The sequence below is a fragment of the Eschrichtius robustus genome, chromosome 3 (genome assembly GCF_028021215.1).
Source record: "Eschrichtius robustus isolate mEscRob2 chromosome 3, mEscRob2.pri, whole genome shotgun sequence".
NCBI lineage: Eukaryota > Metazoa > Chordata > Mammalia > Artiodactyla > Eschrichtiidae > Eschrichtius > Eschrichtius robustus.
The window spans coordinates 165226607-165253184 of record NC_090826.1 but is presented as its reverse complement, the minus strand read 5'-3'; the positions used below and the strand labels follow the sequence as shown (position 1 = coordinate 165253184).

The 26578-nt window shown below is 49.2% G+C and overlaps 1 protein-coding gene across 1 annotated transcript in view; it reads right to left on the bottom strand.

Annotated features, from left to right (window-relative positions):
* ITPKB (inositol-trisphosphate 3-kinase B) overlaps positions 1-26578 on the bottom strand; it is a 97511-nt gene that overhangs the window by 37731 nt on the left and 33202 nt on the right. The window lies entirely within an intron of this gene.

The window sequence follows — 26578 nt, the reverse complement described above, 5'->3', positions numbered from 1 at the left end:
TCCTCCAACTCATCCCCTCAGCTACATTTCCACTTGAGTACCTGCCCAACTCATCCTTCTGAGCCTTGTTTATTATTCTGCCCACAGTTCTGCAGAATTTTGGTAGAATATCCTATAGAGTCTGGTCAGAGGATCTAAGCAAGACCAAACAGAAAAAGTGGGGAAAAATAAACAAAACTACCTGACCCTGGGCCCCTGCTCCCACATCTTCTACAATCAATCCAAAGACAAAGACTTCATCCTCAATGGCTAATTTGCCTGCTTGGTGGGTCAGAGTGGCCCCAGTTCGGAGTCATATTTTCCATTTATTAAAATGAACATCTGGCTGCTGCCTGATGCCTTTGTGTATGGTCTTTTAACTCACGATTACCTGCAGGGCAATTCTGATGTGTGAAGCAATGCAGAAAAAAGAATCATGGACACCCCCAGGCTAATCCACGCCACTGTGCACGGTGCAAAAGCAGGCTGGGTCTGGCACAGTAAAAGTCAGCCATCTTTGTTTACGTGCAAATTCTAATGAAGAAAAGCCACAACCAGCAGGTCCACACATAAAGTTCATAAAGAACTGTGGGGACTTCCCTGGTGGCGCAGTGGTTAAGAATCCGCCTGCCAATGCAGGGGACACGGGTTCGAGCCCTGGTCCGGGAAGATCCCGCATGCCGCAGAGCAACTAAGCCCGTGCGCCACAACTACTGAGCCTGCGCTCTAGAGCCCGCAAGCCATAACTACTGAGCCCGCGCGCCACAACTACTCAAGCCCGCGTGCCTAGAGCCCATGCTCCGCAACAGGAGAAGCCACCGCAATGAGAAGCCTGCACACCACAACGAAGAGTAGCCCCCGTTCGCCGCAACCAAAGAAAGCCCGCGCACAGCAACAAAGACCAAATGCAGCCAAAAATAAATTTATTTTTAAAAGAACTGTGAATTAATTTAATCCAAGAACACCCCCACCCCACCCCCAGATCTTGGGTCCCAGGAACCATCCTGCTGTTTCATCTCAGTGGGAGGCAGGCCAGTTAAGGAAAGCCTGAGCTCCAGGGCCCTCTCCGCCCCCCGTGTGACCTTGAGCAGGCCACTGAACCCTCCAAAACCTTGGCTTCCTTATCTGTGAAACAGGGATAATAACAAGACGTGCCCTGCCTGGCTCCCAAGGTTATTGTGACAACTAAGTGAGAAAACAGATGTGAAAGCGCTTTGCAAACCACAAAACATCATCCAAGTGCGAGGTATTACCTAGCAAAAGTGCCTGGAGAATAACCCCCAAATCTGGAAGTGTTTTATTGAATCCATTAATGGACATATATCCTACATTCATTTAACAAGAATTTAAGGTAGCTGCCTGGAGGGATGCTTAAACAATTTCTAAAGAAGTTCATACAAGCAAGTTACAAAAACCACCACATGAACTGGATAGTAGGCTTTGGGGATTTTTTTAAATAGGAAAACTGTAGATCTTTTACTTTTCTTCTTTCACTCTGATTTCTGCTTTAGAGCCTTGAAAAGGACTACCATAAGAATATTGTGTTGCCTTTCAGGTAGAACTATGCGACGTAGCCTCCTCACATTTACACACACACACACACACACACACACACACACACACACACACACCCCGCCTTCCCACTTCTTCCCCCAGCACCTGGGGCAGCAACTTGGCCAAACCTGCAAGCCCTCCCTTCCCAGACCCCAGCTGGGTTGGAAGTCTAGGGCTATTTGAAACTAGGTTTCCCTAAGATCTCCAGGCCAAAGGCATCCCCGTCACACTTCCAGGAGGGCGGTGCCCTCAGGGAGGGACAGCAGGAGTTTCCAGGACACACAAAGGCTTATTCTGCTCACAAAGGCTATTTACCAAGTCAGCCCAGCAAGTTTGCCAGGATCACGGTGAAAGAGCAGAGCTGGGACAGCCTGCTGAATACACTGCCTGGCAGATTTACCCCTCTCTATTATTAGCACCAGGCAAGATGCCACCAGGCTGGGGAGAGACCTGGGTGTCAAGGTGGAGAAGGCAGGAAGAGGTGTGTGTGCAGGAGAGAAGCATGAGCTGCTGCTTGAGGTTTGAGGGGGAGGGAGGGGGCGTTAAGGCTGTCTCTCCTTCCTCCTTAGTTCTCTAACCTCATCTGGATCTCAGACAAGCCCAGCCCCAGGATCAGAAGGCCTGGAACTCAGACCCAGAGTTCTGGCTGGGGCTCGAGGTGGGAGAGGTGAGCTCCCACCCGCCTTCTGGGCCTCGCTGGGAGTCACCAGCCGCCGCTGCCCACTCCCCTGTGCTCCGGGCTGTGCCAGAGGCTGCAAGACGGAGGAGCCTGGAAAAACAAGAGCGAGTGGGAAAGCTGGCGAACCCCTCTTTCCACAGCAAAAACGCAACTTACTGCAGCCCTAATGGACATATGTTCCCACTACATAACAACTACCATTTTATTTATTTATTTTTATTGAAGTATAGTTGATTTACAATGTTTCAGGTGTATAGAAAAGTGATTCAGTTATACGTATGTATCTATTCTTTTTCAGACTCTTTTCCATTATAGGTTATTACAAGATAGTGAATATAGTTCCCTGTGCTATACAGTAGGGCCTTGTTGTTTATCTATTTTATATATAGTAGTGTGTATCTGTTAATCCCATACTCCTAATTTATCCCCCTTCCCACCCCCGCTTTCCCCTGTGGTAACCATAAGTTTGTTTTCTGTGTCTGTGAATCTATTCCTGTTTTGTAAACAAATTCCTTTGTATCTTTTTTTTTGGTTCCACAAACAACTACCATTTGAAGAGAACCTTCTAGGGACTTCCCTGGCAGTCCAGTGGTTAAGACTTCACCTTCCAATGCAGGGGGTGCGGGTTCGATCCCTGGTAGGAGAGCTAAGATCCCACATGCCTCGCAGCCAAAAAAATCAAAACATAAAACAGAAGCAATATCGTAACAAATTCAACACAGACTTGAAAAATGGTCCACATCAAAAAAATCTTAAATAAATAAAGAGAACCTTCTACATAAATCACGCTCAGTCCTTCACAAAGTGGGGCATCATGCTCGCATTACAGACAAGAAAACAAGCTTGGAGAGGCTAAGTAAATTGCCCAGGAGAAGAAAGTGTCTAACACTGATGAAGAGGGACAGCGTTGAAGGGGGAGATGACTAACTTCACTTTTATATATCTTGTGATGTATTATCCCGCCTGTACGGGTATTTCACTTATATTATTTCACTTGCTATAACAAGCTTGTATAGGCGTTACTTGAACATCAAATGAAGGAATTTTTTAAAAAGATATGTTGCCAGTCAGTGGTGATCTATATTTAAACTGATTTGTCCAATTCCAGAATATGCTCTCTGGTCACACATCTACACTTGTCCAAACCCAAACCAGGACACAGAAGCTGACAAAGATTATTTTTCTAACATTATTGCTATGAAAAATTTTACAAAAGAACCAGTTACTAAATGACAATTAGTTATTAAACATGACAAAAATGGCCTGTTGGAAAGAAAAGAAAATGACACAAAATGAAAACTGGCTGCCATGCAAACTTAGGACAGAGCATAGGAACCAAGGCTTCTACCTAGTGTTCAAGACCTCAGACTCTGGCTCAGGAGAGAAGAAAATAAAATGCCTGTGCAGATGGCTGCAGACCTCTTATAGTATGCTGTCACACAGGGAAAGGGCTGAGCCCCTGTAGGAAACCAAGTAGTCTAGTCTAGTGGTTAGAAACATGATCTCTGGAGCCAGGCCAAGTGTGAATTCTGGCTCTGCCATTTACTAGCCCTATGACTCCAGGTAAGCCTGTCTGTGCCCCATCCGTTTCCTCATCTGTGAAATGAGCATGGGACACATTGAGATAGCATTAAATGCTCTCTAGGTGTTGTAGGAATAAATGGGGTGCGAGAGGATAGTCATGGCTCAGGTCTCGTGTGAGTCTCCAGGTTGGGCCGCCCGCCAAGTGAGGGTCCTTGGCTTCGTGCGGGAAAGAATTCAAGAGCAAGCCATAGTTAAGTGAAAACAGGTTTATTTAGAGAGATACCTACTCCATAGACAGAGTGTAGGCCGTCCCAGGGCATGGGGTTGGGGTCTTGGAAAGGGCACTGGGAGAAACACATTCCACAGACAGAATGCATTCCGGTCTATCTCAAAAGGCCCCGAGGTGTGGGGTGGTTAGTTTTTATGGGCTGGGTAATTTCATAGGCTAACGAGTGGGAGGAATATTCTAACTATACTGGAGAAGGGGTGGGAATTTCTAGGAATTGGGCACCACCCACATTTTGGCCTTTTATGGTCTGCCTTGGAACTGTCATGGCACCTGTGGGTGTGTCAGTTAGCATATGCTGATGTATTACAATGAGTGGATAATGGGGCTCAAGGTCTACTGGAAGTCAAATCTTCTACCATTTTGGGCCTAGTAGGTTCTAACCAGTTTTTGTGGTATCCTGTTCTTCTTAACGGTTGTGTCATTCTTTCAATGATTGTGCCCTGCCCCCTTCCTTCCAGTCTCATAGGTGTCCATTTTTATTATCATTACCGTCCCAGTCAGAGAGAAAAAGAGTGAATTATCTATTCCAAAAAGAGCCAAGCTGGGCTAAGGCTTTGGTTGGGTTTTTACATGGTCTTGACAACCCTGTTCACATGAGGCTTACTCTAGGCTGCTCTCAGGAAAGAGGTTTCCTGTGTGAAGAGCGAGGCCTCCCAGGAAGTGACGAGGAGTGTCAATTAATTCTCCCAGCAAGAGAAACAGGGCAGGCACAGAGCGGATGCCAGGAAGTGGAGCACCCCCAAGGGGCAGGCCCCAGAGAAGGTGCTAGTAATGGGCGAATGGAGAATGGTGGCAGCCCAGAGGACAGACCAGCAGGAGAAAGCACACAGCTGTCAGGACTTTGGCTAGAGGATTTGGGGACTGACTTCTTCATAGATACGGCCATGTATCCCAAAGAAATGGGTGCCTCTCTACGTATCCATCTTCTTGCTGGTGTTTTCTTCCAATGGGGACAGCATCTATTTAGAATTTTAGACGATGTCATTTTATTTCCATTTGTAAAAAGAAATTAGAATGTATCAAAATTCCAAAGAAAATTGTCCCTCTCTAACTTGACTGCCTACTTCCCCTGTACCCTTCTCTGCCTTTCTTATTTTAGATTTCCAACCTGACAATGAGTTGTCATATTCCGTGCTCTTGGAGTTCGGGGAGATCTGCAGCTAATTCGGCAACCCCAAGCTTGTCATGTCACTTCTGAGTCTCAGTCCACAAACCGGAAGGATTAACCACATAAACTCAAAAACAATAGCTGGCTCTGAAATTCCGTGGTCTTGGGATAATCTCAAAAAAGGCCAAATTGTGGTTACTGACCTGCATTAATATTCTGCTTCCCTTTTGAAGTGATTTTTTAAGAGAGAAAGCAGATAAGAGAATGGAAAATTTGTACCTTATCAGAGTAACCCAAAAGAGTATACTTAAAATTGCATTTTGACAGTATGAAAGCAATATTTTTTTAAATGCTTTAAAATGTCTAACACGATAAGTATAGGTGATTTTCATTTCTTTATAGTTTTCTGGATTTATCCAATTGTCTACAACGGACGTATAACGTTTTCAAGAAACTTAAACGTTACTGTTCCATATTATATTTTGCTGGAGACGGGGTTAAGAAAGAATCTGACTTCAGAAATATCCCTCTTCACCACTGTGAACTGCCCTCACTCCCAGGCAGGCAGATACCTGACAAGAGTTAACGCGATGCCAGGCGTGGGAGAAAGAGAAATGCGAAAAGCCCCTGACAACCTGTTGTTTTCCTACTGATATGGGCACCTTGGCCCCGCGTCTACGCCTCTAACGTGTTTACGGAGACCACCTCCAAGCCTAAGACACATCTCTGAGCGGGAAGTCAACTCCCGGCCGCCCTGGCCCCAGCAGGGGGCTGAAATTTAACCCAAAAGTCAGAAGGCCGAGCCTCCCAGCCTCACGCCGACCACGTGACCGCGGCCCCGCCCCTGCCTTGAAGAGTCGCGGCGCTGGAGGGCGGGGCCGGAGCGTGTGGGGGCGGGGCCGGAGCGCGGGAGGGCGGGGCCGGAGCGCAGGGACCGGCGCACTGGGATCACGAGCCGCGCAAATCAGCGCGACTCGGAAAGAGCGCCACGCTTCTGGAAATTTAATTCGCATTCCTTTGAGATTTGAGGTTCTAAATCCCTTTTGGCCGCGAGGTGGAAGGCAGGAAAGCCCGAGGGCAGCTGAGTACCGACAGGAGGAACAGAAACTCTTCCCCTAAAGAGATAAGGCTGAACGTTTCAGGGTCCTCGTCTAAGAACAGCGGGTGGACGAGTTACTGGACAGGTGACTTTACCGTGATTAATTGTATTAAGTTATCCACGATTTGTATTAAAAAGGAAAGCAAAGTCTCACAATCTGGGGAGGAAGCAAAAAGGGGACCCAGGCTTTTCAGCTTAGCTGGGAGGCAACTCAAGCCAAAGAAAAGTCAGATCAAGGGAACTTAAGCCAGGAACTGTTGTCCAGGAGACACTTTAAATGCCTTCTCTCATCACAGGGATTTATGCTACCCTCTTGCCTTGAAGCCCACTGGACATAAGAGAGCAAGCCTGTCCCTGCGATAAACAGGGAAGAATGTTCCACCTCATGCTGGGTGAATGCAAGACCACACCACACTCCAACACACACGCGCGCGCGCGCGCGCCTTGTGATGGCTAGGTGGGTGTGTTTCTTCATATGCTGAGAAAATGTCCCCAAACAGGAAATGGTCAGCCTGTGAGGTGAAGTCATTGTGCTTGACAGTGCCTTTGACAGGTACTGTCCTCTGAAACCAAAATTCACCAGGGATGGCAGAATTATTAGTGCCACCTCCGGTGGCCTTTCAGCTGAGCACCTTGGTCAGAAAATTAACCATCCGCTTTCTTTTACCATGTCAGACCGGGTGGTCTTGAGAGAAGATCTAACACTTGTGTGGTGGGCTGTTGCCAGTTCCCACGGAGAAGCCAAATAGCTCCTTTCTTCCCAGCCTGTGGATCCTGCCTAGACCAGGCCTTCTGCTCTTGAGGGGTTTTACTTCACTTAACATTAGGTTGACTAGCAGGTTTACTACTGCAGAGCAGCAGACATCCCCGTCTTTAAAATGGGGCAGAGAAGGAAGGGGAAAGAATTCATGTGCGTCGGGTGTGCGTTCTGTGCCTGGCACTGTGTGAGAGAGACTGTGTCCATTCTCTCAGGCTTATCTGCCACCCTGGCAAGGGCACAGAGTGAGTAAGTGTAGAAATTTTGATAAATCCAGAGCCCAGATCTAACCCAGGTCTGCTAGATGTCAGGCTGCCTTCCTGCAATTGCCTGGGGCACCTACATCAAGGTAGAAGATTTGATTTAAAAATTAAATATAGTATTTTATTTTAAAACCCAATTTGCATATTTTTGCATTGTACAGATTTGGATCTGTGCTTATCCTTTCCCACCTGCAACATTTACATGCCTCAACCCCAGTGCTGAGAAAGGGAGTGAATGCAGGTCTACTAGCTGGCCATCTTTTTGGCATCCCTGCAGGACACAGTTCTCCTGACAGTACCTCACCTCCCTCTTCAAAACAAATACCTTCATTCCCACATCTGTCTTGAGAAACCCAGACTGGGAGTTTCTCGTGCTGCTTATAAAGCTTATAGGCTGGGACTTCCCTGGCAGCTCAGTGGTTAAGAATCAGCCTGCCAGTGCAGGGGACACGGGTTGAGCCCTGGTCTGGGAAGATCCCACATGCCGCGGAGCAACTAAGCCCGTGCACCACAACTACTGAGCCTGCGCGCTAGAGCCCGCGAGCCACAACTACTGAAGCCTGCACGCCTAGAGCCTGTGCTCCTCACCACAATGAGAAGCCCGCGTGCAGCGCAACAAAGACCCAACGCAGCCAAAAATAAATAAATAAAAAAAATAAAAGCTTATAGGCTGTCTGACACCATTAAATAAAAAGTCAGTGGCAGAGCTATCTGGAAAGAGTGTAGCAGCCATGGAGGTGGGCCACCTAAAGGGCGGGCTGAAGAATTTCTTGGCCTCCTGAAGGATCCCAGGCAGCTGCCACCATCTAACTTCCGTTACTCAAAGGAGCACCGCCGGCTAGAGGCCTGGTGGGCGAGTGCAGTGGTCCTCACTCCTGGCTGCACAGCATCACCTGGGAGCATTACAACCGTTGTTGCCTGGGTCCCACTCCCAGAGAGTCTGACTTATTTGGTTTGGACTGCAGTCTGGCATCGGGATTGGTTAACGCTCCCACGTTTCCAGTGTGCAGCCTACGGAAGAACCACTGGGCTAGTGTTTGGTCATAGTGGCCCCAAAGGGCTGGGAAAACAGAAGTAACATTCAGCAAGCCATTTGGGGTTCCTGAGGACTTCTGTTGACCAGCAGTGAAGGTGAGTTGGCAAGGTAGAGCATAGGTTTCAGAGCCAGGCAAGCAGAAATCAGAACCCTAGCTCCAGCATGCTGCCCACTGTGTGGCCCAGGCCAAGCCGCTTAATGGTTCTGAGCCTTAGTTTCCTAGTCTGTAAAGTGGGGGTGTTAATAATAATACTTCCCTCACAGGGCTGTTTTAAGGACTAGCTGTACTAGGTCATTGCCTGGCACGTATTAGGTCCTCGGTAGGTGATGCCCTGACTGTTAACAAACCACCTAGGATTAACTCGCACTCGGTGTGAAGAGAAGGGATGCCGTGGGCTGACGGCACTCTTCAGCGGGGCCCCCTTGAGTGAGTGAGATTCATACCTCTTTGGGGAGGAGCTCCATGAAGCTCGGAAGTGGCGTGGGAGACAGGCAGGGCAGCCCTCCAAGCCTCCAGGACACCTCCCACTTTGGTTCCCCACCTCCAGTCCCCTTTTCAGTTCCACGTTCAGCCTCAGGAGGAGGGGTGTACTCGGGGGAGAAGCCAAATGCATTTGGCTACAGCTCTACCTCCCAAAGTGGGTGGCCATCAGACTGGATTGTGTCACCCTGGGTTATGTCACCCGAGGCAGCTCTGCCCAGGACAAGTCTGTCCGCCCAGGGACCCACGCCTCCTCCCTCCCTCCTACTTGATGCCATGACATCATGACGCTCCGAGGGGAGCCAGGCCCCAGGGGGGCAGCCATACCACAGCAAACTGCCACCTGTCCTGTACAAACGTGTGCAGACCTGGGTGGAAGAGACAGAGCTTGGGAATCTGTGACAGGTGTCCAAAGGCAGAGAGGAAGGGGGGAATCCCACTCTGGAACAACAGTTCCCCATTCATGCTCTGAGCAGCCCAGCATAAAAGACCCTGCTGCCAACATGATGATGTCTCCTTTTCCTCTCCTCTCTTTCTCCACATCCGCAGAGTTGATGGAGCTCTTCTGCATATATTATGTCATATGATGCTCAAAACAGACCTGTGAGGCAGGCGATGTAGGGACTAAATTACCCTCGTTCACCAATAAGAAAACAGAAGCTCAGCAGATCCCATGATTTGCTCAAGGTCACAGAACTCATCGGGGGGCGTAACCAGGACTTGAATCCATGTCTGTGTACTGAGAACCCGTTTCTCTCCACCACGCTATGTCCCCTTGCCCCTACCCATTTCAAAATCCCTCCCACTAGCTGTGTAGTGTAAGTCAATTGTGAAATATGGCGGGGGGCGGGTGATGAGGAGAGGTGGCAGGCTTGATTTTCAATTCCAAAACTGTAAATGTGGGCAACACATCATTCCCTCTTTTCTATGCCTGTCTCCTATCTTCAACTGAGAAATGGCCAAGCCACCTACCCAAGGCCAGGTTATAGGAGGACGAAAAAACCAACCACCAAGCCCCTTACAAGATCTATGCCCCAGACCAGAGCTTTAATCTTACCAAACTTCATTTTAAAAAATTAAGGAAATGAGGATAGTGCAAGGTATTTTGCAAAGAGAGTTTATTAGTTGCTGATCCAAAGTGGGAAATGTTAAGTTCCAGCCAAAGACGGCACAGATATCCTGCTAATTCCCCAAGGCGTGCACCATATTGACAAACCATCTGGCTTGCTGGGTCTCAGGGAAATGTCCAATACAAACAGTAAATGAACTTGAAATAGTAGAAAAATAGCCCCTGTACAGCACCCAGTTCTCACCAACAGAATTCTCTCCTGCCCTTAGCATGAAGTAGTGATGTGGCGCTATTAGGAACAAAACCGAGGGGAATGAGATGGAACCCGCACAAGCATTACCAGAAGGGAATGTGGTAGAAGTAGAGACTCATCCCCAAAGAACTCAAGGCAGGAGAAACTCCTGCTCATCTGTTACCAGGCCCTCTCCAACCGGCCCGCCTGGCACAAGGCTTCCAGAAGGAGATGAGCACCAGCCCATAGACCCCACCAACCTCCTTCAAAAGCCTGTGCAGAATGCCTACGTTTGGATTCACAGAGCAGCCCTTCTGTCAGTGAGCGGGGAGGGGTGGACAAAAGGTAGCTCTTTTTTTTTTAAACCAAAAAGGGACATGCACAGGTACAGTCCATACAAACCCAAAATCACACATGACCCAGAACTGGGGTCTCTAAGAGCCCTTCTCAGGCAGAAAGTCGTTTCCACAATGGAGGAAGCCAGTGAAAGCCCTTGGTAGGGCCAGGTACAGGACTACAAATGCATGCACGCAGGGGTATCATTTGCCATTCAGGGAGAATCCAGAAGGTGTGCAGTCATTCACATCTACAGATAAGAAAACCCAGGCACAGGGGCCTAAATGACTCGCCCAGAGGGACACAGGGGGGTTCAGAGGCCACTGTGCTGTCCTCTCCATCCTGGCACCCTGCCTCCTGCCCTCCGCCACTCATGCCCATGGGTCAGCATTCCCGGGGCGGCAGAATATAGAACTCAGGATCAGACTGATCCACAGGTCCATCAAAACCAAGGTGGGGAATGAAGGAGGTAACCTTCCATGCACCAGGAGGGAAACAGTCCATCAACGGGAGCAACATGGTCGGAGAGGCATCCCGAAGTCCCTGTCGTCAGAGTTGCCTCTCTACACCTAGATGTGTTGTTGCCGTTTTCAAACCTCGACATGTCCTCTTGTCACTCGCAGGATATCTGAATCTCCTGAGAGTAATGCCCATCAAAATTCAGCTCCCGTTGAGCTCAATATTCAGTACCCTCGGTACAGACACTCCGGCTCTTCCCCACCCCTGCCCCACAGTCCTGGGACGCTGGCTCACTCACCATTTCCCGGTCCCACCACATTCTCTTAAGTCTCTTGGTTGTTGCCTCTTTTGACATGGAATCTTACTTCCCTCCCTGTCCAGCCACCGATGTCCAGCTCACCAGTGAAGACGTGGCTCCACTGACCCCGCGTCCGGGAAGCCTTCACGGATGGCTCTGGGCTGGAGCCTTCCCAGTGTGCCCCACAGCCCTGCCCTGCCACTCCCAGGCTCCCGATCTGATTGCACCCCTGTGACCAGCGTGTCACCTCCAGCTCCTCCAGGGCAGGCACTGGGTCTCGCTCAGCTGGAATGCTTAGCATGTAACAAGTGTTTAGTTCAGTGGTTTAGTTCAGTGTTTATAAAATGAACTAATGAAAAGTCCAAACACACTGTAGAAGGAAAAAAAAAAAATCCCCTTTCTTGATTACAAAGCTCTTGATCTGGGGGAGTGAAGTGGCTTGCTTCTGAGTGCCAGGAGGGCAGGGGACTGATGGGCAGTCTTCGGGAAAAGGCTTTCCCTGAGCAGATAAATGTGGAGCAACACAGGAGCTGATGGTGGGTGTAAGCAGCTGAGTGAAGAGTCGGGGGAGGATGACGATACCCACCCCCGATTAACAGGACAAGTTGCCACAGGAAAGCGAATAGCTCGTCCAGCATGGTAGATAAGGCCCATGCCCACAGGACTCCCAGGGAACTTCAGGAGAACCCAAGGGAAAGCCATGTGGGCTAGCAGGCTTCCCAACTGGTTTTGTCTGCTGTAAGGAAGCAGTGGAGGTGGGTAAGCTGGGGGCAGGTCACAGAAGCATCTGCTCTTAGATCAGCAGTGAGGCTCCGGCTGGCTGGAGAACGTCTCCAATTCCTTAGCCACCCAGTGAGCCTAATTCCACTTCTGGGCATGCCTGGTATTGACTGAAAAGGAGGGCATGGTTAGTTACCAAAGGACATGGAAAAATTCCCTCGGGTTCACACAGATACCATTACTGGACTCGGGTCCCCTCCAGCATTTTTGCAGTCCAGAGCTGGGGATCCACCTTGGGCTTTAGGAAAATGGGATAAATTCAGAAGGATCAGACCATTCAAGCAAGGCTCCTTGGGAAAACACGCCCAGTGGGAAAACACAAAGCTCCTGCACCGCCCCTCCCCAGCCTCTGAGAGGCCCCGCCTCCTCCAGCCTGAGCTGTGAGCGCCCTGCACCCAGCACAGACCAACCCAGCGCTAAAAGTGCCTCCTGCCCACCTAGGATTCCCTTCTGTAGTATTAGCTACGCATAATGTTGGAAAAGGGCACCCAAAGGGTTTGGGTGTATGCGCCTGGGGGCTACCTGTGGCTGGTTTATGGCGATGGGAGGGGCTGGAGCAGAGCATGAGGTGCAGAAGGACACGTGGGGAGAGGAAAGGCGCTGCTGCTCGGGAGGATCTGACTGTGTGACAACAAAAGCCCCGGGAGGGCTCGCCTGGCTGGGTGCACGGCCTGAACCTCCAGGGAGTGCTGCGGCCCTGGACCAACCCCTGCCTCACTGACGTGGTACAAGTCATCTGCTGCCTTGAGTTTCCAGTTCTGTAGTTGGTGAGCAAAAAGGAATACCTAAAAAAGGAATCAATCTTTCTATAGCATCATTTACACGTGGGCTGAAGTAAGTTCAGGGTGGAGCAAAGTAAACTCTGGTTAAGAGGAGAAAGCAGAAACAGAGCATAGGGATAGGAAATAGGAATGCTGCCGAATATTTAGCCCATGAGGTATGGAACCATAAATTATTTGTGAAGAGAGCTCTTTCAGAGTCATGAGTCCACAGCTCTCATCCTTGGATGGAAACAAAAACCCCACCCAGAGCTGCCAAAAGTGGGCCTAAAAAAGGGGCCCCCGAAGGGTCTCAGCTGCCATCTGCTGTGTTCCATGTCCCCCAAAGCTCCTTGGTTTCTGTTCTCCAGCCCAGGGGTCAGCCTGGAAAAGAGATTCTGCTTTTTGTCCCCGGAAACTGCTTCCTCCACCGTAAAGGAACGTGAGCGAGCTCTGACACAAAGTCTGCTTCTGAGCTTGCAGACTTGAAGCCAGTGAAACCGAGGAGTTCCCTGAAATCCTGGTCCTAGCAGCCCCACTCACCTGGAGGCGCAGTGCCTCCTGCCCTTCCTCGGCCCTGCCTGGAGCAGAGACAGCCAAGCAGATGCCAGTGGGGACCGGGGCAGCTCCGTGATCGATCCTCACCTTCAAGGGCCCCTTACACGTGGCCCTCTGCGAGGCAACAGAGGCTGAGGTCAAAAGACACCATCCCCACACCTCCTCAAGGAGCTCACCAGCTCCTGCAGGCATCTGAGGAGGGGAAAGAGCTGCTCCTGAGAACCAGGACCAGCCAAGGGTGTCTGCAACAACCTTTCCCCACCCCCTTTTTTTTTTTTTAAAGTTATACAATTTATTTATTTATATTTATGGCTGTGTTGGGTCTTCGTTTCTGTGCGAGGGCTTTCTCTAGTTGCGGCAAGTGGGGGCCACTCTTCATCGCGGTGCGCGGGCCTCTCACTATCGCGGCCTCTCTTGTTGCGGAGCACAGGCTCCAGACGCGCAGGCTCAGTAGTTGTGGCTCACGGGCCTAGTTGCTCAGCGGCATGTGGGATCTTCCCAGACCAGGGCTCGAACCCGTGTCCCCTGCACTGGCAGGCAGACTCTCAACCACTGCGCCACCAGGGAAGCCCCCCCCTTTTTTTTTTAAAACAAGAAACAGGAGAAAGCACCCAATCTTCCTAAATTTTCCTTAGGATAAGGAAAAGTGGAAGCTTATATACCAAGTCTGGCCCAAATCCAAAGCAAGGAAAAAAAAAACCCTGGGCCTAACCCGTCTGATAGAGCTAAGCACCGATTCCAAGTCCCTCTGAAATGACAAACTAGACTAGTGATATTACTGTAAAGAAGATCCCTGCAGCCCTGAGGGGCCCAGAAAAGAAGAGCGCTCCCTTTATCACCGCAGCCCTCTATGTGACGGCTGCCATTTTGGGCAGAGCTGTTCCTGGAGACCCAGAACGTAAACCCCCGGCTCTGCCAGGACAGCCCCCATCTGTTTAGCGTCTCCTGTAAGACAAAGAGAAGAGCCACCCCCATCCCGCTATATTTGGCATTAGGTAATAATGAAAGCCACGAGGAGAAAGGAGGAAGGGAGGTCTCATCACCAAAGCAACCCTGACGGCAGAGACACCGCAGGGCCCATGGCGCGACGCTAACGAGGCCCATCGCAATTAGGGGGCTGCTCAGAGCCACCGGATCTCAGAGCCAGTGCAACATTCCCATGTGTGGGAGGGGCCTGTCCAGCCCAGGACAGAGCTTGTATGCTAGAACTTTCTCCTCTGCCTTCCACCTGGCGTCTGGAACCCCACCAACAATCCCTGCATCCTCCTCTCTGCCCAAGCCACCAGCTACCCACGGAGGCTGGTATGATTCACTGGTCAAACCAAAGACAGGTACCCTTGGTGGGGTGGAGGGGAGGGTGGTGGTCGGATTTGAACCCTTTATGCTCCCGTCACCAATCCTTCAGCCCCCAACGCCAACACACAAGCCCTCCCCACTTTACTGACATCCAGATTCCACGCCACTAGCTTGGGACAGACGGAGTTTGTTCTCCGACTTCCTCAGGGTATTTAGTGACTCTTCATCCAAAGAGCTCTCTCCAAGGAGAGACATTTAGCTTTATGAAAATACCTAAAGCTACTGGGATATGTTTTCTTGCCAAGATATCTGACAACTGGCCTATTTTTAAAGTCCCAACCAATAATCTTTGAGAGGCACTCTACACACAGACAAGGAGGCGATGACCAAAAAAGTAATGAGACCAGTATTAGGTTTTTGTTTTTCAATCAAGCCAGAATCTACCCAACCAAATAAACAATATTTTCTTCAAAGGGGTCTCCTTAGGGGGCCCTGCCCTCATTGCACTGGTGCTTTGTTTGTTCAGAACACTTTTGGAAAGTCCTGTCGTAGCAGAGCCTCTGTTTTGCATATAGTCCGGCATAATGTTATAAGCACTGAACTAGCCGCTGCTACTGTGAGCCAGGCACTGTTTAGGCCCCGAGGCCATACAGGTAAATAAAACAAGGCTTGTCCCAGCAAGGTGCTCACTATCTGGTGGAGGAGGGAGGAGAAAGGGAACAAAGATTTCCGGGGGAATGCATACCATAAGCCAGGTACTGGTGGGCTAACAGCTTTTGCTACATTGCCTTTAATACACGCACACCAAAAAAAAGGTCCTCTTAAATGCAAAGACTGAGACTGAGTGAGGTTCAGTGATTTAGCCAAAGTCACACAACCCGGGAATTACAGGACTGGTGCTGGCCCCAGGCTGCCAGGCTCCCAGCTGGATCTCCCACCACTGCAGCACCCGGCAGTAAACAGGCCATCCTAGTACAGGAGGTGAGGTGGGGCTGGTCAGGAGAGGCTGCTCAGAGCAGGGAAACTCCATCTGGGCCCAGGGGAGGAGCTTGCCACGCGTGTCTCCTCTTGTGTCGAGAGCTGGCCTTGCACACGCCTACTGTTTATCCTTTCATCAGGACTCTGTGACAAGCCAGGTGGGCAGGGAGAGTTTCTCCAGATATTAAACAGGACTCTTATACCCTAACTATTTACGTAAACGTAGACAGACAGACAGACACTCAGACACATCCAGACGTGCCTCACTCACTCACACAGAGTACCATCCACGCAACTTGTCAACCTCACAAGGAGGCAGGGAAAGCAGGCCTTCATCCCAACATGTCAAAACTAGTTTCTTACAATAGCCAAAAGGTGGAAACCACCCAAGTATTCATCAATGGATGAATGCATGAACGAAATGTGCTCTACACTTACAATGGAATATTATTCAGCCCTGAACAGGAAGGAAATTCTGACTCATGGATGAACCTTGAAGATATTATGCTAAGTAAAATAAGCCAGTCATAAAAAGACAAATACTATATGACTCCACTGATATGAGGGACCTAGAGTGGTCCAATTCATAGAGACAGAAAGCGGAATGGTGGCTGCCGGGGGCTGGGAGGGAGGGATGGGGAGTTAGTGTTTAATGGTATGGAGTTTCAGTTTGGGAAGGTGAAAAGGTTCTGGAGATGGATGGCTCTGGTGTTGGTTACACAACAATGTGAATGTACTTAGTGCCACAGAAATGCACACTTAAAAATGGTTAAAATGGTAAATTTTATGCTGGAGAGGATGTGGAAAAAAGGGAACCCTCCTACACTTTTGGTGGTAATGTAAACTGATGCAGTCACTATGGAAAACAGTAAGGAGGTTCCTCAAAAAACTAAAAATAGAGTTACCATATGATCCAGGAATCCCACTCCTGGGCATATATCCAGAGAAAACTCTAATTTGAAAAGATACATGCACACCAATGTTCATAGCAGCACTATTTACAATAGCCAAGACATGGAAGCAACCTAAATGTCCATCGATGTATGAACGGATAAGGAAGATGTGGTGTATATATATATAACGGAATACTACTCAGCCATAAAAAAGAATGAAACAATGCCATTTGCAGCAACATGGATGGACCTAGAAATTATCACACTAAGTGAAGTAAGTCAGACAGAGAAAGACAAATATATCACTTATATGTGGAATCTAAAATATGACACAAATGGACTTATTTACAAAACAGAAACAGACTCACAGACATAGAAAACAAACTTATGGTTACTAAAGGGGAAAGGGGGTGGGGGAGGGATAAATTAGGATTTGGGATTAGCAGATATAAACTACTCTATATCAAATAGATAAACAACAAGGTCCTACAGTATAGCACAGGAAACTATATTCAATATCTTGTAATAACCTATAATGAAAAAGGATATATATATCTGAATCACTGTGCTGTATACCAGAATCTAACAAAACATTGTAAATCAACTATACTTCAATTTTTTTTTTTTAAAAGTAAATTTTCCACACTTTAAAAAAAAACTTGTTTATTCTCCTTGGGGGTAAGATGCATATTCTTTTCCTCAAATCAACCATAGACACATTCATAAGATCAGTTTCTTCTATTCTCTTCCCAACCTCAGGCCATAAGGCTTCCAGGGTCAGCAGCAGGCGGTGGCCGAATGCAGCTGCACACACAGTAAGCAGACATTCTAAAATGAGCCCCAGAAAAAGCCCCCAAATGTATATAAATGCCTTAGCTCGAGCCTGAATCAACAGGAGGAAAGGGAGGATCTAGAATTAGCAGACACACGCCCCCTCCCAATTTGCAAAACAGTATTTTGGCTCGTGTATTTGGCCCAATAGAGAGCACAGCAAATAATTTTAATGCCGGAACAATAAAAAGAGACTTCTGGTACTAAGACTGATGTGTTAAGGAAAACTTTGTTCTCTGACCAATTTCAACTTTCCCTGATAAATAATAATGCTGTAATGCCCAGGAGTCTGTCCTGTCACCTAAACAGCTGTGTACTCTGCTTCCAAATATTTCTTCTGTGTTGCTTCCATCTCTCCCCATGGAGTCTTTGTACGTGATGAGTTCAATTTTAAATGACCCCAAACTAAAAATAAACACAGAAGAGCTCTGGGAGCAGCTCTAGATTGTATCAGCCCTAATCCCCAAGGCAGGTTGCAGTGGGTCCCGGGAGGCCCAACCACGACCCACCCAGAGTCCATAGCGGTTACTCTTTGTCCTGGGCTCCCAGGTACCGGCTGGAGCCCAAATGGTGACTTATGAAGGGCCAGCAATGAAACAGAACAGCTCTGGGAAAACAAGGATAAAAGGCCTGAGGTGGGGAGGTGGGGGGTCAGTATTTATCAAGGGCCTACTATGTGCACGATGCTAGACCTTAATTTTTCATGAGCCTTCACAACCGTATAGTTGTCCAGTTTAATGAAGGAGAAGAAATTCAGCAATCTGCCCAAAAAGAAGAGCTAGAATTCAACTCCAAGTCATCTGACTCCACAGTTTACACTCTTTCCATTACGCTCAGCTGCCTCTCACAATGACTTTTATACTTTTTTTAAATCTCACTTGACTGGCTTCTAAGCTTTCCCAAGTTTTCTGGAGGCCCCAGCCCAGTCCAACTTTCCATTTGAGTAAAAAGAACATCATTCCAGCTGCTGTGTCCCAAGTCACATGAAATGGCGGGAAGAGGTTTCAAAAACATAAGTCCAAAATCCTCTTCAAATAAATAGGAAACTGGAAATTATTTTTAAAGGGGTAAGCTTCTAAAGAAAGCACCCCCATTCTGCCTCCCTGGAATCCTCAACAGGAACCAGGGCCGATCTCCACCCTACCCGGCCCCAAAGGAGCTGAGGCTGAACTTGGCCTCTAGAGAGCCTGGGGGTCTGGGCCATGCTGGCTATTCCTGAGCCACCACTGTAAGGAAAAGTCACATCACACCACCCCCCGGCTGAACCCCAAAGAAAGAGCTGGAGGGCACATGGTGTTCCAGAGACTTAGCTTCACCTGCAGAACTACTAATGTCCAGAATATAAATACTCAAGTTTGAGGAACACGCCAACTTCTTAAGAAATGGAAAGAAAGAAAGAGGCCAACTCACCATGCGACAGTACCTTGTGGAAGTATTTTTGCCAATGGGAACGCTGTCTCTCATTTCTCCTTCTCCTCTTTTCCTAACACGTACCAACAACCAGCAGACAATAAAATCTCAACATCTGGTCCTAAGTCCACGGCTTTAGTCTCCTGGCCCTGGAGCTACTTCAGACCCGACTGGAACAGAGCTCGCTGGTCAGGGAACAAAGCAGGCATTTCGGTCCAGTTTGCTGCTTTTTGTCCGAGGACCAAAGAGCCCTTCAAGGCAACACTGTTACAACAGACCTTCTGGTCAACTTCTGGGAGCAGACAGCACAGAGCCTTTCCAGAAGCTGGATGAAAGTTACTGCGTGGAATGGGAGGCCCAGGAACCCAAAAGCAGAGCACGGAAGACACTGAGCTAAGTTTGCCTCGGGCTTCTGGAAGGAGTCAGGGCCCTCCATCACCCCCTTCCACCTCTCCTGCCTTTTCCTGGCTGGTCTAAACCGAATACCATCAAGCAATGCTGAGAACCTCTTTACACACAGAGATTAGGGAAACGCTTGTCTAAGAGTCATGGTTTTAAGAACTTAATTTCTAGACTTTAGAACCACTTTCTATGTCCATAGCAGGCAGTCCTTCCATTCTGAGTTCACATCATGTGCTGACACCATGGGTCAGACAGAAGGGCTACATCGGGGACTGATGTGTATCTTATTCCCCTTTCCTGGATAACCCCAATTTCCCCACAAAGCCTCATGTGGTTCTTTTAAGAGAACTCAAGTTATCCAAGGGCCCCAGCCACAGGGGATCTCCCAGCGCACTTTGCTTACTATACTTGTCTTCAGGGACAGCCCGAAAGAACTCAACTGTGTGTTCACAGAACCGCTACTTAGTAACCCTTAAGACAGCACAGAGAGTAGGAGAAGGCTCAGAGGACTACAGACAGGTCAATATGTATTTGCCTAGTGTTCTGCCAACCTGGATTCTGGAAGCTGCCAACTGGCAAACAAAGGGCTGGATTATAGAACAAGTGATCTGTGAACAAACAGAGAAAAGTAGAAATTGCTAACAGTCTAATGCATTCAGTAAGAAAAAAATCTCAACAAACCACTCTCATTTCTTCTTTGGATGCAGGCTACAAAACCAGGAAGAATGCCACAGAGAATGTGTTTATATCTCACCAAGTTGCATGAAGAGGCAGAGAAATAAAATCTGCACGAGAGCGTGGTTGAATAGTTTTGAAGCTGTTTGAACTACATCCTGGGGACTATTGACAACAGACCTTTAGGAACCTTGAGGGATGCTTCTGTTAGGACCCCACAGGGTTCCTTCCTGAGTCTAACCCTAGACAACCTTTTCACTGATATCAGTGACTTCTTGTAACTGGTGAACACAGCAGGACTAACTGGTCTGGAGTGCCTTCCATCATAACTGACCGGATGAACTGGAGGCCCATATTGCACATCACGGTTTTATCAAGTACTTTCACATATCTTATCTCATTTGAGCCTCCCAAGTGAGGGAGCCTGGGATCAGAACACTCATTTTGCAGCTGAAGAAACTCAGACTCAGCCATCAGGGTTTCTCAACCTCTACCATACTGACAGTTCGGATGGAGTAATTCTTTGTTCTGCTGTGCATGTAGGATGTTGAGCAGCGTCCATGACCTCTACCCATAAAATACCAGTAGCACCCCCTCCCTTGTAGTTGTGACAGACAAAAAATGTCTCTAGGTCCAGAGTTAAAAAGTTGCCAGGGCTGTATCTGCATTCAAGTCTCCTTATTCTTCCTACCCTTGCAAAAAGCTGGGCGGGACGGTGAATAGGATAAATCACAGAAATTCACAGGAGTCAGAATTATCTTGAGTGAAATGTTAGGCCAAAATCAATAATAAAAGAGAATGGAGTCTGTATTTTGGTGTTAAAGATACCCATTGTGCACTAAGGCTGATGCCGGTTTAACAGCAGTTATATATGGCAGACCAGGGGCGGGGGCCGAGCTCGTGAGCAGCAGTGCAGGTGTCTCCCGCCCTTCAATCCAGCTCCGCTGCCCCAGCACCGCCCCGTGGTCCTCTCTCCCCTCCCCACCCATGGCAGCGGACCCTGAGACACTGCAGAGCCCCCGCTGCCCCTGGAGAACTTGCCTCCACCCCATCCTCACCCTGCCCTTCCGAGGAGTCCGGCGTGCTGTAAAACTGGCAGACAGACGGCACGAAGGAAGAGAGGGGAAAGGAAGGGAGGTGGGGGAAACGGCTAGGAGAAGAGGAGGAGGGGAATGGAGAAACTATGGCAAGGCCCACACCACCAATGGAACCCCCAGTGCGGGGGCATTGCAGGAGGATGCGGGCAGGGAGAGGGCGGAAGGGCCCTAGGCCCCAGGACCAAGAAGAAAAGAGAAAAAGGCAGAGCAGGGGAAAAGACTCATGGCTCCCAGGCCTCCTCCTCAGCCCTCCAGCTGTCATTCCCACTTTCATTTTCCCTCGTCCCTCCAGCTCCTGCCTGCCCCTCACCTAGGACACCCAGCTTCGCCCACTACCCACTCACTAATGCCCTACCTGAGAGTCTTTGGAATTCAATACAATTGGTTAAAATCCTGGCTTTACCAATTACTAGCTGTATGATTTGGTCCAATTATTTCATCTCTCTAAGCCTTAGTTGCCTTATCTGTGAAATGGGGATAATTGTTTTGCTCATAATTGTGCTATGGGATTAAATGAGAATTAGGTTGGCCCACAAATAGTGCTCCTGGTACCTCGAATTAGATGTAACGGACAACCCTGGCAGGTAGATAGTAACCTTATTCTACTACCCTGAATGCCAGCTCCCACCTCTGACGAGGCCACAGCTAAGAGAGGAAACGGTGGCGGGCCAGGCCCTGCACCTTCTCCTCCGTTTCCTGAGGACATCGTCTTCCAGTTGGAGCATTAGCTGCTCCTGTTTCTCAGGGTCCCCTCAGAGACAAAGTGACCACTAAGATGCCCGATTTTCTCCAGAAAAGTCACTGCTGGCATTAGCAATGAGAAAAACAACACGCAACGCCTTGACATCCAGTGAGGGCTCTGCGTATTTTCTAAGTGCTTCATCAGAATCTCAGAGCTGAGACACTGCAGAGGTGACATGGTCCCAGCCTCCCCCTTAGGCTTGAGTCCCCCCGTAGGGATCGCAGCGAGCTCGGCACAACCCGTCCCCACTCCCAGGAAACATCCCCAGCATGGATCACACTCAGGGATGCCAGCTTCCTACATAAGGACAGGTAGAGTGTCCCTAATTAAAAAGAGGACGCACCCTGATGCTCATTCATCCAGCCTTCTTGGGAACAAATCATACCAGGAACCACTAAACAAACTGGTTCACTTGAATTTGGAGTTGTAATCATCTGAGAATAATAACCATATAGTTCACTGAACCAGAAAACACGGGCAAGCATCAACTACAAGTTGGTAGGTCCAGGAGGAAATCCACTGATTCAGGCTACGTGCCTGTCGCCAAGGTGGTTAACCTTTCTGCATCTGTTTCTCTGGCTGAGAGATGGCGGAAATAATCACTGTGGGGTGTGATGAAGGCATGACGCATTTAAGGGCATGGTGCAGTGTTTGGCCAATATTCAACAGAGGTAAAGTTTCTTTCCCTTTTCTCCACCAATAAGCAAATCTGAAAAGATCACGAACACACAGCACAGTGAACACGAGAAACAGAATCCCCGCCTTGGAGATGAGAGAGCACAGCAGACAGAGCCCTGGCACGAGCCAGTGAAGGCACTGGTTCCTCTTCTTGGCACCCTCCCTGCTCGGACATCGGGTGCGGGATCCCTTTGCTCCGGTTCTCCAACTCTGCAGTTGACATCTAGCCACTTCCACGCTGAGGGGAAACTGAAATGGAGCACATCTCACATGAAGACGGTCTGCACGTGTTTCCCAGCACTCTGATCAGGGCTCAGTCACTTCTCAGCACAACTGCCAGGGCTGGAGGGTGGGTGATTACAGGGGAAAACACCAGCACTCCGCTCCAGGTGGCATGAGTGAGGGAGACAGAACCCTCAGCATCTTTGCCCAGAACCCTGAGCTCTCCCAGCAAGGGCTGCCCCAGCAAGGCCACGGTTCTCCAGCCTCGCCTGGCACACTGGGCCCCAGCCACGCCCCAGGCCAGGGCCCTTAGCTAGGATTGTTGGTGTCTCCTGGGAGACCTCACAGAGGTGGGTGAGGGCCTGAGGGGTTAGGACTGAGGGGCGACGGGCTCTCGAGCCTTCCTTTCCCAAGCCAAGCCCTCAAAGGGAAAAGTAACTGCCAAAACCGAACCCTAAAAGGAGGGCAGAATTTGGTGATGTGGCCGGTCCTCTGTTACACATTATCCCCCAAAAGTGCCTTTCCACGTGCATGAAGGCTGAAGCATCTCCTCAGCGATCACTCCAGGGAAGGGTCCTGTCAGAGTGGGCGAGAACAGCCAGCAACAGAGGTGCCTTTACATCTGGATGTAAAGGGCCCCAGAGAGGAGCAAACACCCTCTTGGGACAGTGCTGGTCAAAGCTACCAGACCCAGAGGCACATGTGTCACACTGCCCCCTACAGACAGATGGTGTGGCACTGTCCCGCGGCAGGACAGCATCACAGGCTGAAAGGCAGCTTTGGGTTTGTCTGCCCAACCAGTTCAAATCTTGTTTTCTGTTCCCTAAATGGCATGGATGTGACTGTCAAGGGGCCAAGAGGAATCACTCATACTGGACAGTTTCCTAAGGGCAGAAGATCTGTTGAATTTCTGTTTCTGCAGCGCCTAGCATGGTGCCTGGCATAGGGTGGATGTTCAGGAAATCTCTGTTGATGTGAAAGATGAGAAAGGTCACTGACTTGTTAAGGCCTCTAAAGCAGGAGTTACGGCTCATTTCTGGACTGCACAGGGCTGGCCTCGGGACAGAGGGGCAGGGCTAGGGATGCTGAATGCATGCGTGATGAGAAACCTCTCTTAACTGAGAACGTGGATGCTCTGAGCTAATTAGAGGAGGAGCACCTTTCAGAATCATAAGGCTGGAAAGCGCGTGTCTTTTCACTTCATTCTGCCTCTCCCCAAGCTCAGAGCAGGGCCCAGCCAAACCACACCTGGAAAGACAGAGGCCGGGGGACAGTTTTTGTTCACTCACATTTGAATGGGTCATAACTCCATAACTCCAGCAGCTGGAGACAAACAGAAAAGACAGACGCCTCCTGCACGTGGCTGATCCCAAAGCTAGGGAGCTGCTGACTGAGGTCAGAGCATCAGGGAGAGGAGAGGCATCCTCTGCAGGAGGTTCTGGAAGGCTGCATCCCGGATGGGGCAACCCTCTCCCCGCCAGGCCACTGAGCTCGAGCTCAGCCCTGCACCTGGCTTCTCCTCCCCTCCTGCTGACTCAGCACTCACAGATCTGCTGATGAGCTCCAGGAAGAGCCCTGGGCAGCACTAGCTCTGCTATGCTGGTCACAGCTCTGGCCTCTCCAACCTGCTGCACTTACTTGCTAAAAATTAAGAAGATTGAGCCTGGCAGCTCAAGAAAGAGCTGGAAAACTCATATCAAACCAGGGTCATCTGGAAGCTCCAACAAACTGCTGGGGAGGACCCAGGGAGGAGCTGATGGCCAAGGAACAATGCCTTAAGTTTCCCTCGGGTTTCTTGAACTCTCCATGGCCCTGTGGCCTCCTCTCCCCCCGTGGCCTCCTCTCCCCCCAGCCATCTTCCATAAAGAACAGCCTTGACTTTCTAACACATTGATAATAAGGATCTATCAGGCCAAGAGAGAGGGAAAGGTCTCAGCCAAAAGGGAAGTATTCAGTGGGCCGTTTGTTTAGTAGGAAAGCTGGGTAAGCGGCCTCTGAGTCACAGTGGCACTGGGACAGAGTAAGGAAAGGTTCAAGGGCAGGATGCCTGGAAGATGACCTCTGAGGGTCTCAGCACCACCAGGCACCCACTGGCTGCTGACAACACTGATTCCCTAGTCTAATAGCCTATACTGAGAGGCAGGGGAGAGCAGAGTAATTCAGAGCCCAGACCCCAGAGCCAGGCTGCCTATTTTCACATACTAGAACTTTCTCTGAGACTTGAGAAGTTACTAAACCTGTGTCTCAGTTTCATCATCTGCAAAACAGATATATTAACAGCCTCACCTCACAGGGCCATTATAAGGATTAAATAAGCCAAGAGATTGAAAGCGCCGAGAACAACGCCTGGTCATAGTAAGCCCACAGTAGTTAACTATTATCATCTTTACTGTCAGCTTTCTGAGAGCAGTCCTCACTCAGATATTCTCCGTAGTGCCCAGTGTAGCATGGCCTCATCAATGTAAAACAAAAACAATTAGTACCATTTACCACGTATGCACCGTGGAGACTTACATCACTCACTCCCCACATAAACCCAATGCAGGAAGTATTTTCACAGGAGATAAATATCTTGCCTAAGATGATACTAGTAACTGTTCAGGCTGGGATTGAAACTCAGCCTCTGACTACAGAGCCTGCTTCTTCTTCCCACAGGCTACACTGCCTGACTGCTAACCACCACCTGCTCAGCACAGAGCAAGACGGAAGCAGAAGCCCAAACAGAAGTCAAGCAAGAGAAGAAGAGAATACAAAAAGAGACGCTGTGGACCTCAGAAGAAATTCACTGTCTTGGAAAGGTCTGTGTCTTTCTCTGGACCTAGGTTTGTCATCATTTGAGCTTCCCCTTTGACTCTGGATTTCAGATTGCACAAGGCATTGCACGGCAGTATACAGTACCTTCCATTCTTCGTGTGAACACACTTCCAAGAACTTCAAATACTCTTGGCACTCGGATCAGAAGCCAGCCATGCAGGGTCAGTGTGAGCTACAGGTGAGGCTCCCTGCTATGTTAGCCAGGAACTTCCTGCTTTTGGAAGTACCATTTCTACAGAACAGAAAGTACAATCCCAACAGGAGAATTCCTGTAAGGCTCTGAGGAATCTTAACATCTTCTAACAAGAGCCCTACTTGGAAAACTTGACTTTCCCCAACTTCTCTAAGGACCTCATCTTTTAAGCGCCACAGAGACATGGGAGGCCTGCTCTGTGAATTGTCAGCACGGCAGAGAGTAGAAGAGGTGGGGATTCCGCCCACTGCTGACTGGGCCTGAAATGAGCACACTTCAGGGACCCTCACTAACCTACCCGCTTGTGATGAGAAGCCTCCTGGTCATGAACTGAATGCTTCTCACTGACCTCACAGCATCAGCACCATAAACACTCCCTACTTCTGCAGAACAACCAGTACCAAATAGCCATTTCCTGCTCACCAGTTGCTCCCTTATCAGCAATCTTCCTCCTCCTTCCTCCTCTAACACCCCTGCACACACACTGAGAGGATCAGAAAAAGCAGGAAATGCTTGCCTAAGACCAGAGAAAATACCAGAGAACAGAAAGAGACAAGAAAACTGCACCAGGTATTTGTTGAGCAGGGCAACTATTTCCCTAATGGAAAGATCAGCTTGAGACTCCCCCTCTATCTCATCACAGTGAGGTACCAAGAGTTACCTTCTGCCGGGCTGCCTGTCATCTTCCTAGGGCCTCACTGTATCTCCGTTAAAAAGGCAAGAAACAACAGGCACTATGCCTAGAGAGAGAGGAGCTGAGGCAGCGGCTACACTTACACAGTAAGAGCATAGATTTAATTCCCATCCTTTGGCTCTAAGAAACCCATGGAACAACTGCACAGTCTCTTTACTGGGCAGGCGGTAATGCAGACCCATTAACAGGGCGCCTTCCCACTTAATCGGTCTAGAACTCTCTAAGACTCGAGCGGAGTAAGAACAGGGAAACCCAGAGCCAGGGAACCTGGGGCCACGTGCTATGAGCAAGAAAGCAAATTTAAGGAAAGTCCGTCACCAGGAGCCCACAGACATTGCATTTCGACAGGGGTTTCTTTAGGCCCTGGTATGTTTTGTACTCATCTATGTAACTG